This window comes from Macrobrachium nipponense, chromosome 10, assembly GCF_015104395.2.
Source record: "Macrobrachium nipponense isolate FS-2020 chromosome 10, ASM1510439v2, whole genome shotgun sequence".
NCBI lineage: Eukaryota > Metazoa > Arthropoda > Malacostraca > Decapoda > Palaemonidae > Macrobrachium > Macrobrachium nipponense.
The window spans coordinates 37464134-37476633 of NC_087204.1; positions in this window are offsets into that span (position 1 = coordinate 37464134).

Sequence of the window (12500 nt, forward strand, 5' to 3'; positions counted from 1 at the left end):
CATTTTCTCTTATTGTAAACTAATACATATACTTCGACCACTCCGCAACCAATAACTGCCGTTTCGTATTTAAGATACAGACGTTTACGAAAAGGTTTTGATCACACTTCAGAGCCTATCACAGTACTTATATTAAAAAGAAATGTAGTTATTAATCATTCTCAGTGACATTCTTAAATTTGCCGACATAGAAATATACATAGCGTTTTGCATTTAGGTAATTAAATATGAATGAATTATTTTGTAAGATCCCATAGCCCTTAATTATATTGTAGTAGTAAATCGACCTAATAAGGATATCGACTTTCACTATTGCATTAAGGTACGACCCACATCTCGTTTCCTCCCTTAAGATAGCGAACAGAGGAGGAGGAGGAGGAGGACAGAGGAGGAGGAGGAGGAGAAGGAGGCAAACCTTGGAGGTCACTCAGAGATTTTATGCTCCTCATGAGGATGCAATTAACTTTCCAAGTCTCAAACTTCATCATTAAAAAGGCAAGACCTCATACCCCAACTTCCATCTCTTCCATTCGTTCCCCACCCTACCCCCCCTTGTGCCCCCCCTCCCCCCCAAAAAAAACATATATGAAAAGATCCCTCGAAAAAGACCCTCTTATTTTTGGGGGTGGTCGGTAGGCATTCCTCGCCATGATTCTTAAGGGACTAATTAAATCTCTGTTGTCTGGAGCGTACGGACGATAATTGCGAGGTTGGAGCAGACTTATTCTTATTTCTGGAAAGACCCGAGAAGGCTTCAACTGTCTAGTGCCTCCGGAGGACGACTGCTTGCATGGCTGCATTATCTGCCCATTACACCAAGCATGGTCCTGAAATATTCTAAGACTTTTGTGTTTACTCCAAAGTAGTCATTCTCTTAAATTATATATCACAGCTTTTTTTCGTAGCTTTTCCCACTTTCTTCTAATATTTCTTATATGTTGAATCGTTTATGGAACATTTATCTATTACTAATCATTTTTGCCAATTTTTTTACGTTGTTATTTATGACCTTTCGACAACTGAATGAAAATATTTTTTGCGTATATTATACATACATACATACATATATATATATATATATATATATATATATATATATATATTATATATATATATATATATAATATATGTATATATATATAGATATATATATATATATATATATATATTATATAGTATATATATATATATATATATATATATATATATATATGTATATATATATATATATATATATATATTATATATATATATATATATATATATATATATATTTATATATTATACTATATATATAATATATATATATATATATATATATATATATATATATATATATCTATATATATATATATATATATATATATTTCTCAAAATCTATCTGATGTTCAAATCTTGGGAAAAGGTTCATTTCACATTTCACAACGGAAAATATGATGGCGTTGTTCCGAAAAAGCAACGCTGGATCATCAATTAATATAAGAATTATGTGTATTGAGGACTACAAATTTTTGAATTATAAACGTCAACGCCTTAATATTTCCACATGATATGCTTGCCATTAATAATGAGTCATAACGGACCTTTGTAATTTGAGCTTTTCATAATGGCCTTGGGCAAATGAGGCAAAATGATCCCGCTGTTCTGAATACACAATGCTATTCAGGACGTGGCTTCTAAATAACTTTTTTTTTCTTTTTTACTCTGCAACTCGCTACTCAAAATGTGTTGTCCTGGGTGTTCGTGCATCGATTATTACTGGAAGTACGAAAAATAAAATACGACTCGACAAAAGTCGAAAGGGAATATAATTCTTAATTTTAACGGGTAATTCCATCATTAACTCGTCTATTTATTAAGTGAAATGATGTTTGAATAGGTAGTTAATTACGGGAATTGTCTCTTTTACTTTCCTTTACCTCAAGGAGCCTCACCAACGACCACCATGGCAAGGTGAAATAAGACCTGCCGCCACGTGAATCCTGACAAACGGTGAATGCCATTTTTTTTCTTTTTCAGAAAGTGCACATGCATTCACGGTTGATGAGAGAGAGAGAGAGAGAGAGAGAGGGAGAGAGAGAGAGAGAGAGAGAGAGGATATAATGCATATTTTATTTTAGTTAACTGACTTTTACATACGCTGTATTGTTTATGTATTCGACACCCTCAGGAACTATAGTGATAAATACTTTGTGCTTGTCATATATGATACAGCCTTTTCAAATATCATGTCCTTTGGATATGTATTTCTCATAATACACTCGAACTTTATCATTATTATCATTATTATTATTATTATTATTATTTTTTTTCTATCACAGTCTTCCAATTCGACTGGGTGGTATTTATAGTGTGGGTTTCCGGGTTGCATCCTGCCTCCTTAGTAGTCCATCACTTTTTCTTACTATGCGCGCCGTTTAAGGATCACACTCTTCTGCATGATTCCTGGAGCTACTTCAGCCTCTAGTTTTTTTCAGATTCCTTTTCATGGGATCTTGGAATCGTGCTTAGTGTTCCTATGATTATGGGTAACTATTTTCCGATTTCCTGGCATATCCCATATCCTTCTTATTTCCATTTTCAGGTCTTGATACTTATCAATTTTTTCCTTTCTTTCTCTTCAACTCTGGTGTCCCATGGTATTGCGACAACAATGAGTGATACTTTATTATTATTATTATTATTATATTATTATTATTGTATTATTATTATTATTATTATTATTGATTGTTTGTTTAAGACTTTATGAAATGTGACATGTGTATCTTGTATATTGTTAATTATAAGCGACAATTATGATATCTGAAGGTTTATTTCCTAGACCTTGGGAAACTGATAATTAATTAAGCTGAGTAATCTTCAAGATTCAACTAAACTGAATGAAAACTGAAAAGACCAATCGTAGAATATAATACTTTCCAAGTATGGTCAACGTAGTTATAAAGCAATTCTATGTAAATCTGGTTAAAATTCACGAACAGCAAGGACTTTTAGTCAGGGCGGACGCTTCATTTTTTATAATATATAATTCCTGACCAAAATACCGAGCAAGTTATAAAAAGCAATTATGAATCCAGTTTGAACCGTGGATTTACAAAAAAATTAAACAATTGTTACATGGAGGGCCTCCTGCATCTTAACAAAACAAAAGTTATGATGCCTTTTAGTACAGAAATCGTTATCTACATGACACATATATTATTTGTACATTTGTATATTTCCAGAAGTTTTTAAAATAGTGAAAATCAGTAAAGGAACATACTGGTAGGGAAATATGCATAAAAAGAAAGATTGCAGATCTACATGTCTAAGAGAAAAACGAATTTCATAAAAATCACGTAACCATAAGAGTGGATGGAGTAGAAAGGTGGATAAACTAAAGAAAAAAAGTAACTGCCTCGGAAGAGGTAATAAAAAATGGCGAAGAGTCCTAAATATATAAACGTGAAGCTTACGATAAAAAGAATAAATAGATAAATAGAAAGATGGATAAACTAAAGAAAGGAAAAGTAACTGCCTCAGCAGAGGTAATAAAAGATGACGATGAATCCTAAAAAATATAAAAGAGAAGATCACAAACTACGAAATTAGTAGGGAGTTGATGTGGATAATTAACGAAGCCAAACTTAAGGATGCAATTACCCATTACTTAAGTCATATCCGCCAAAATGGCTTATAAACGCGAGTCGTAATCATACCATCTGGGAATGCGGAAACTTCTCAAAATAAAGATGGCGAATGCTAGATGCATGAAATGAAAGGATTTGCTGAGGTAATGACGCATGAAATAAATTCTGGGGTCAGATTTTGAAATGATTCTATTTGTATTTCATAAATGAGGTCGGACCCACCTGGGACACAAATTAATGGAAACAAAGTGAATTGTGTGGCTTTGCTCTGTAAGGTAAGGCGAAAGACATTGTGTGGAGGCCTTGTAATGTATTTATTATACTTATTACAGTACGTGCACATAATAACCAGTTATATATTTCTAATGTCCCTCAGTGTCATTATTATTATTATTATTATTATTATTATTATTATTATTATTATTATTATTATTATTATTATTATTATTAATTTAAATACGGAGTTACTGCTAAATATCACAGTATGAATTATTTATCTCACATTGTTCTCAGGCAAAAATTTTTAATGTTAATGATTGTTTCACCTCTTATTTTATTGACTTAGATACTATTCATATAACTTAATTGTTTCACTTAATATTTTAATGACAGATACGATTCAAATAACTTTTTAGTGAAATATACGGCTAGCACTAGTTTTTTAAACGATATACAAATTTTCTGATCGATGGTACAGAGATTATTCATGGTTATATCATTTCTTTCACGCAAAATTTGATGTCCCTGGTATATTTAATGCCTATGGAGTATAAAGATAAACATATTTACACATAAATGAATGCAATTTTAGAATTCAAACAGAAGATTTTACTGTTCCAGGATATACATATTAACAATGGATTCTTCCATCGTAAATTTCCAGCCATTAAAAAGATGACAGGAATGATGAAATATCCAGGAAAGATTGGAATCAGGTCGTGTAGGTGTCATATCTATCACACTTTACGTCAAGGGCATCGCGCCGATGAAAGGTCCTATGATACATTTTGGAAGCTATCTCAAAATAATTTTCTTTTACGTTGAGAATATATTTTTTTTTATAAATTATCTTATTTACTAGTTGGTTTAGTTGTATACCTTATAACTTATATCTTACCTTAATCAAATGCATATTATTTATGCATGTATCTGTGAAACTACAATGGTAAACTGTATAATACTAGACAAAATTGCGCTAAAATATTGATAATTTTAAATCAATGAGAGAGTACAAGCATATGTTTTAGAAAACAATCAGTAGAATATTCCTGTACTTAAAGTCCCGTCTACACTATCAGTGACATCTGTGGTTTTGGAGTGTGGTAACGGGGTTACCTGGAAAATGATAGAGTAGACGCGAACAACGAAAGCATAATCCCTGCACGAGGCAGTTCATGGGCGAGCTATGTATTCGAGCGTGGGCAACAACAACACATTCAAAATATTTAACGTAATATACACCACGGACAACATACGTAAATACTTAAAAATAAAAAGGAATAAATATATTAAACTCGACCACGGTTGATTTCAAAGTACACACGAAATTATTTACACCTACGTGACAATATATATATATATATATATATATATATATATATATATATATATATATATATATATATATATATATATATATATATATATATATATATATATATGAAGCAGAGATCTCCCGGCTCCTTGGAAAACACATGGGTGGAAAGGGCCTGTTTGCTTTTTGCTCTTTAGGCTTAGACAATAGTGATCAGGATGACCTCAGAGAGGTCAGGATGGCATTCATCAAAGCGTATAAATCACTACTAAACACAGCCAACCATAGGCAGCAGGTCAAGCTTGGACAGTTTGTGCCTATCATAATACTCAAGCTGTTAAGCATTGGCTGAAAGCCCTCGACATCGCATCTTTCAAGGAGCTGCTAAAGCGCATACATTGGAGGATTTCTTTTATTATGCTCCCAGATCTCTAGCCACCTACCTATGTGACACTCGCTGAGCGCTACCAAAAGAAGGGGGAGCTTGGAATCCCAGGTTAATTCTAAAAGGGGAGCCACTGCAACGCCTCCCTCTGATCAGTCTAAACAAATCATCAACCTAACCTGGCACCTAAAAAGAATTTCACCAATTTATATTACTCTACCTGCAAGATCTATGGGCATTCCACCAAATGGAATAAATGCCCTTACAAAGCAACTAGAACCGCCATTGCACGGTCAGTTACAAATCATCCATCATTAGGTCCTACATTTGTGGTGCCTCCACAAGGTAGCTAACCAGTACATCAGTTCAAGGCATTTGAAGATACTGGGATGTAAATCTCCCTGATACTGGAAGACAAGATCCCTTATGGGGCTAAAATTGAGAAGCATGCAAGCTTATCAACATACAGAGTATCAACCACTTACCATGTAAAATTGATTCTTCCAACAGTTAATTTGAGGGTCACCAGGCCCTACAGAACCAAGCTCTGCACATTTCCAGTTGCCAATTACCCTTCCTAGAGGCCATGACCTCCTCCTGGGACTGGGTTCTCTCACCCCACCTAACTCAAGACAACCCATGGGTCTTAATTCCTCACAGCCTCTATCAGGCACAAATATTCTTCACAGACCTGCCTCAGAACCACTGCAAGTACCACTTGTGCTACATGAGCAGTGCCACCTGAATGTCCTGAGAAGTGCCATGCTCTGTCCGTCCCGATCGTTGAGCCATTTCCAAATTTAATTCCTGTGCCTGGCCCTGCATTAGTGCCAGTGCTAGGGGTGCCAGTGACAGGCACAATATATCTCCCTTCAGGAGATCCCAGTCCGGCCCACCTCACTTTTCCCAGTTTGGCCATACTACCAGTGTCAGTAAAAGAGCCCAAAGTTTACTAGGGTCCCTTCCAGATTCCCCTGACCGCAGCCAAAGCTCACCTCCAAGTTTAACTACTTGGGATCAATAATAACAGAGGAGGGAGGTACTGAGAAAGCAGTGAGACAGAGAATGAAAGAAGCATGGTGATTAGGGACTGGAGTTGCTTTAGATAAGATAAGATTTATAAGAGTGTTACCAGTCATGTACTGTTATATGGGCCAGAAACTTGGGCACTTAGAGGAAAGAGGAAGGACTGTTGGATGGATTGCTGGAATATCACTACTGGAAAGGAGGAAGAGTCAAGACATAAGACAAATATGTATATGTAATGTAAAGAAGTCTAGGGAAGCTTGTCTGAGATATTATGGACATGTAATAAGAAGGGAGGAGGTGGAACCAATCAAGAGAGATAAGAACATGCCAGTGATGGGGAGGAGTGTGGGGTGTCAGCGGATCGGATGGATGGATGTGGTAAGGAGGGATATGGGTATAGACAGAGAAAATAGACTCTAGAGGCCGACCCTGCTGTACAGTGGGATTAATAAGGTCGATAGACGATATATGTATGTATATATGAATATATCTATCTATCTATCTATCTATCTGATATATATATATATATATATATATATATATATATATATATATATACAATACATATTAAATATATATATTTATATATATATATATATATATATATATATATATTATTATATATATATTATATATATCAGCAATGGCAACTAATGTGGCATGGCCCGCTGAGAATAACTTTAAATGTTTTTTACCCCCAGCAGAAAATGTTGTTTCTGCAGGAGATTCTCCGAATGACAGATTTTTGTCTCTTCGTCAGTGGAAGCCTTTCAGGAAGAGTTTTTCCTTGCAATTCTAAGTAACTACCACCGCTTTCATCCCAGTCCTTTAGTGAATGTTCTTGTTCATGGTTGAAAGCAAGCCTCTCTTTGTACTTACCTTCTTCACTTTCATTTCCCCCCTCCCACTTTTCAGAGAGAGAGAGAGAGAGAGAGAGAGAGAGATAGAGAGAGAGAGAGGGTTTTTATATCATAGTAACTAGTCTACGATCTGGGTACAAACAGTTAGAGTATGCAGACGAAAATTCATATTTTTTATGCAGAAGATATACAGGGTCCTAACTACGTTTAGGGCCTACCGCTTGAAGTTCACAGGACCCTTTTGGAACTTTTAAAGAAAATTGAATATTGGAGTATTCTCCGCATACGGTCCTTGCTATTTCCCTTTGCAAACGGATACATCAAAAGACAATAAATAAATAAAATAAATAAATAAAAACTAAGCATTGATGCTCTTGTAACATGTTTTTAAATATTGTTTCCTGCTTTTAATAATACAAGATTGAAACTGAGTACAATGGTTGTCATGATTAAATTCAATAACTGGGAATAGATTTTTGCAGCGGCAATAGTCTAAAGAAAAAAGAAATTATCTGAGAAAAATTTATTAAGTAGCCACTTTAATCCTATGTCTACCATAGATAAAAAAGAAATAATTTTTCACAAAACATCTCATACCTTTTTATATAGCTATTTTCAAGCTACAATTTTCTTGACTCACATAAAAAAAATCCACTATGGATTCGTCCTAAGGACTTAACTGTCATTACTGTTAGGAAATTCACTTACTGCCTAAATTGAATAATCTAGGTGTTTTATTTATTTTTGTAGAAAGAGGAAATTGCTCATATAATCCTTTTGGAGCAGATCACATCAGAGGGGAAAGGGATGCCAAGAAGAAAAGGATCTCATCAACTTGTAATCATCGGAACCGGTACCCGTGACGTATTTCTTGAGGGGAAACATTCATCAGTCCATATAACTAATTACTTGCTTTTTTATAATTAAGTTTCCAAGATAAACAAAAAAGGAATTGGGAGAAACCCTGATGAATTAAAGGTACTCAAAGTACTAAAGAGAAAAAGAGAAAGGCGCTCGATCAGCGAGGTTTATTGCAAAAGTTATTGAATAAATAAATGTAACGAATCATAACGTACAGTTAATACAAAAAATTAATAAAAATATAAGAAAAATAGAGAACAGGAATATGAAGTCTATTTCCATCGCTATCACGCAAGCCGAGATGGCAGTTTCAGATTTTAACTTCTGAATACCGTTGAATTGAAACTTTTATATTATTAAGATATATAACCTCTGCCAGTAGATTTGGAAAATTGTTGCACAAGTCTAAACAATGAAAACAGCAACATCAGGTGTTAATACACAAGACAATAAATAAAAACACATTTCTTCGTGTTAGCCTCAATACCCATAGCTCAAGATATATGCCAGAGTTAATAGAATCGGTGTTTTATGTGCACGGCTGAGGAGAGTAAGTAATGTTTCCTCCAAGACAATCGGTACTGTATGTAATTTTGGAAGGCTATCAATATGATTCATTCTCTCCCGCTTTCCCTGATTTCATCTCTCTCTCTCTCTCTCTCTCTCTCTCTCTCTCTCTCTCTCTCTCTCTCTCTCTCTCCTCTCTTCTGTATAGAAAAGAACAGTTGCGGATTAGAAAAAAAAAAACTAGTTTTCGGTTATGGTTATTTGTGATGCTTAGCAAGGATATAAATTGTAAATAAAAACGGACACCAAACTAATTTTTACTAAAGTAGTAAGTATTTGAGTGTCATACTCTAATGAATTTGTAACTATAATTTGAGTTCTGTAGGCATTCACCTTTGCGTGGAAAAAATAAAGATTATAAGTTTTATAAGTTGAGACTGTTGTCACACTCATTCTTCTATTTGAAGGATTTCAACATGCTAGGTACCTCTATCTATGGTTCGAGTTTCATTTATCTGTCTATATATGGAATTATAAAAGCTGTAACTGTTTACCTGTCCGCAATCAAAAGGTTATTAATTGTTCATTAGAAAGAGAGAGGATGTAGGATAGGTCACGGGTCAAATATGCCTCAAAATATTATAACAATAGTTATTTATATATATATTATATATTATATATATATATATATATATATATATATATATATATATAACTAGCTAACCACCTGGCACTGCCTGGGAAAAACTCTGAATGAAAAACTTTAAACTCTCTCTCTCTCTCTCTCTCTCTCTCTACTCTCTCTCTCTCTCTCTCTCTCTCTCTCATCTATATGATAAGATAGTTGCGTCAGTTACATTGCCCAGCATTTTTTAAATTTTTAAAATTTTATATTTCACCAATTCTCACACCACATCCCAACTGGGGCTGACTTGGACTTTGAACGCAATCGGAGTGTCTGTTTTATCCCAGCGAGCCGCCTCAAAACTATGGGATTAGTCACTAATATCAATCATTTATGACGGAGACCCGTTTTGCACATTTAATTTTGTTTTTAAATAAGAGGTCTATTTATCTTAAAAATTGGCCTAGTTTACTGCAGTAATTTTTTCAAGCAATAAGAAATTCAAAGCCCACGAATGAACTGTGAATTGATTTGATCCCGGTTCAAATTGCGCTGACAACTTACCTTCTAAGCATGGGTTAACGTTCGTATGTGCGAGAATAGAATTCTGATTTTGAATATGAATTCAGTCTTATTGTTTGAGGTACAAATTGTATTTCCATTTGTTGTAAAGAACAGGGTTTATAGGGGCTTGCAAGGATCTCTTGCTAATTATCATAGAATCTGAAAGTGATTGACTGGAGGCTGATAAATTTCCTGTATGTGCTGAATTGATAAAACAACCAAATGTCCAGGACAACTCAGTGACCTTTTTGTGTAGTGAAGTTATATCCAATAACCCTGATATTGTGTATGTCTTTCTAATATGAAGTCATATGAAATAAAACTGGCTCGAGAGAGGAGTTTGCAATTTCTGGTAAAACGTAGAACTCTTCACCCTTTCACACTTAGCAGTCCCATATCATATCACAGTCCCAGTTCCACATTTTTGGTTTGGATATAAAATCTGCTAGATGTATTAAGGGGAATGAGAATCATTTTTTCTCCAAAATTCTCGTAATAGCCCTATCGGTGTTTTAACATGAAGGGCTCTGTACTACAATGAATGATTTATATGATAATAAGATGAAGATTGTCGAGTCATCGGTAAAGTTAGGGCAAAACATATATTGTAGTTAAAAATGGGGTATGATACAGTAATTTCTCGTCTCGGGAAAAATATACATTGATGTTATGTATGTAAAAATAGTCCTCCAAAACGTTTGAATAGGATAGTGCTACAAGAACAATCCTATCATTTTAACCATCTATTTAGAAACGAGACAACGAGTATCACAAACAACTGTGTGCAAAGGACGAGCGCTTATTTTCGGTCAACATTTTCCTTCGCCCTACGCCTGATTGCAACTGTCTCGTTCAGCATTTTGTCTGGTTGGTTTTCCCCTTCTCGCAGTCCGCTATTCGTCTCCCCCTCCTTTTGTCTCTTTAACTTACGAAGACGGTGCGATATCATGTCTCATCAGGAAAAGGAAAGTTTCTCTAAAGGAAGCAAACGCGAAAAAAACTCCGAGAAATGTCGAGATGTTACTGCCCATAAAACTTCTCAGAGAAAAAAGACGCCCCAACTTTTCTTCCGCCGTCGTTGTAATCCATCGTGGTTTTATGACTATAAAAATAAATTTGTTACAGAATAAGGAAGCTGAAAGTCACTTTTACCTCCTTCCTTATCGATTGGCCGTGATGGGAAGATTGTCGGAAAGTTTATAATGAAACGCTATGGTAAACGGTACAAAATGCGATATGACATAAGAATAACAGGAAAAAGAAAGTAATTATAAACAATAAGTTGGGAAAAATAGGCGATAGCAAAAATGTTTGTCGATATTTACTTGTATATATGTTTGGGATTTTTACATATGAGCAATTGATTCCCCATGTTTATTCTTGTGCGCTTTTCTGAGACTGGCTCCAGGTTGGCGGCAAATGCTCTCCATATCTATACAGAAATGCCTCTGCAGTGAAAGAGAGCGTCATATTCCTTCAACATATTTCACTTCACAAGGTGCAGCTTTCATTGTCAGACACTAGTTATTATGCAAGGAAATTTTACCTTCCTGAATTTTTGGCCAAGAACGAAGCTTCGACCAGCATCTTAAACTTTAGTCAGTTAGCAATATAAAACGGAAGTATATCTTAATCTCTTTTGAAACGCTGATTGTGTAATATAGTCTGTCCTGTTACTCAAAAGATATCATACGAAGTGAACGTATTTTGCATATTTTAAGTCTGCTCTTCAGTAGATCATCTACCGTTTTGTCAGAAATTCTTTGCAACATTTCCCTTAAGTACAGTATGCCTCCGCTTCTCTTTAACGGGTCCTTGTCTCAGTTCCATCATCATCAGAATAACATTTTGGGTCTTAATACTTGTAAACCATCCAATGCAGTGCTACTCCTATATTGCTTGTATGTAACATAATTATTCTAGAATCATTCATAATAATTATACACCAAGTGACTTTTTTTTACTGTGGCATAGTATTTTTCAAAGATTATAAAGATTATACAATTTTAACTCATCTATACCTTCCCAAATTAAGATTCAGGTCTGCCAATCATAAAGGAGTGGCAATAGTCCAACCGCAACAAACTACTCTTCCATTATTTCATTTCCTTACTGATATGGTAAAGAACTTAAGATGTATATAGCAAAGTTAACACTGTATCTGTGTTCTAATATGTTGTAGGAAGCCCACTAAAATTCGGATTTTTAGTGGGCTTCCTACAACATATAGGATGTATATATATATATATATATATATATATATATATATATATATATATATATATATATATATATATATATATTATATATATATTAGTATATAAATCTGAAATACTGTGATATTGCTGACTAGAGATTTATATATATATATATATATATATATATATATATATATATATATATATTATATATATATATATATGTATACGTATAGTATATATAGTCATATAATATATATATATATAATATATATATATATATATATATATATATATATATATATATA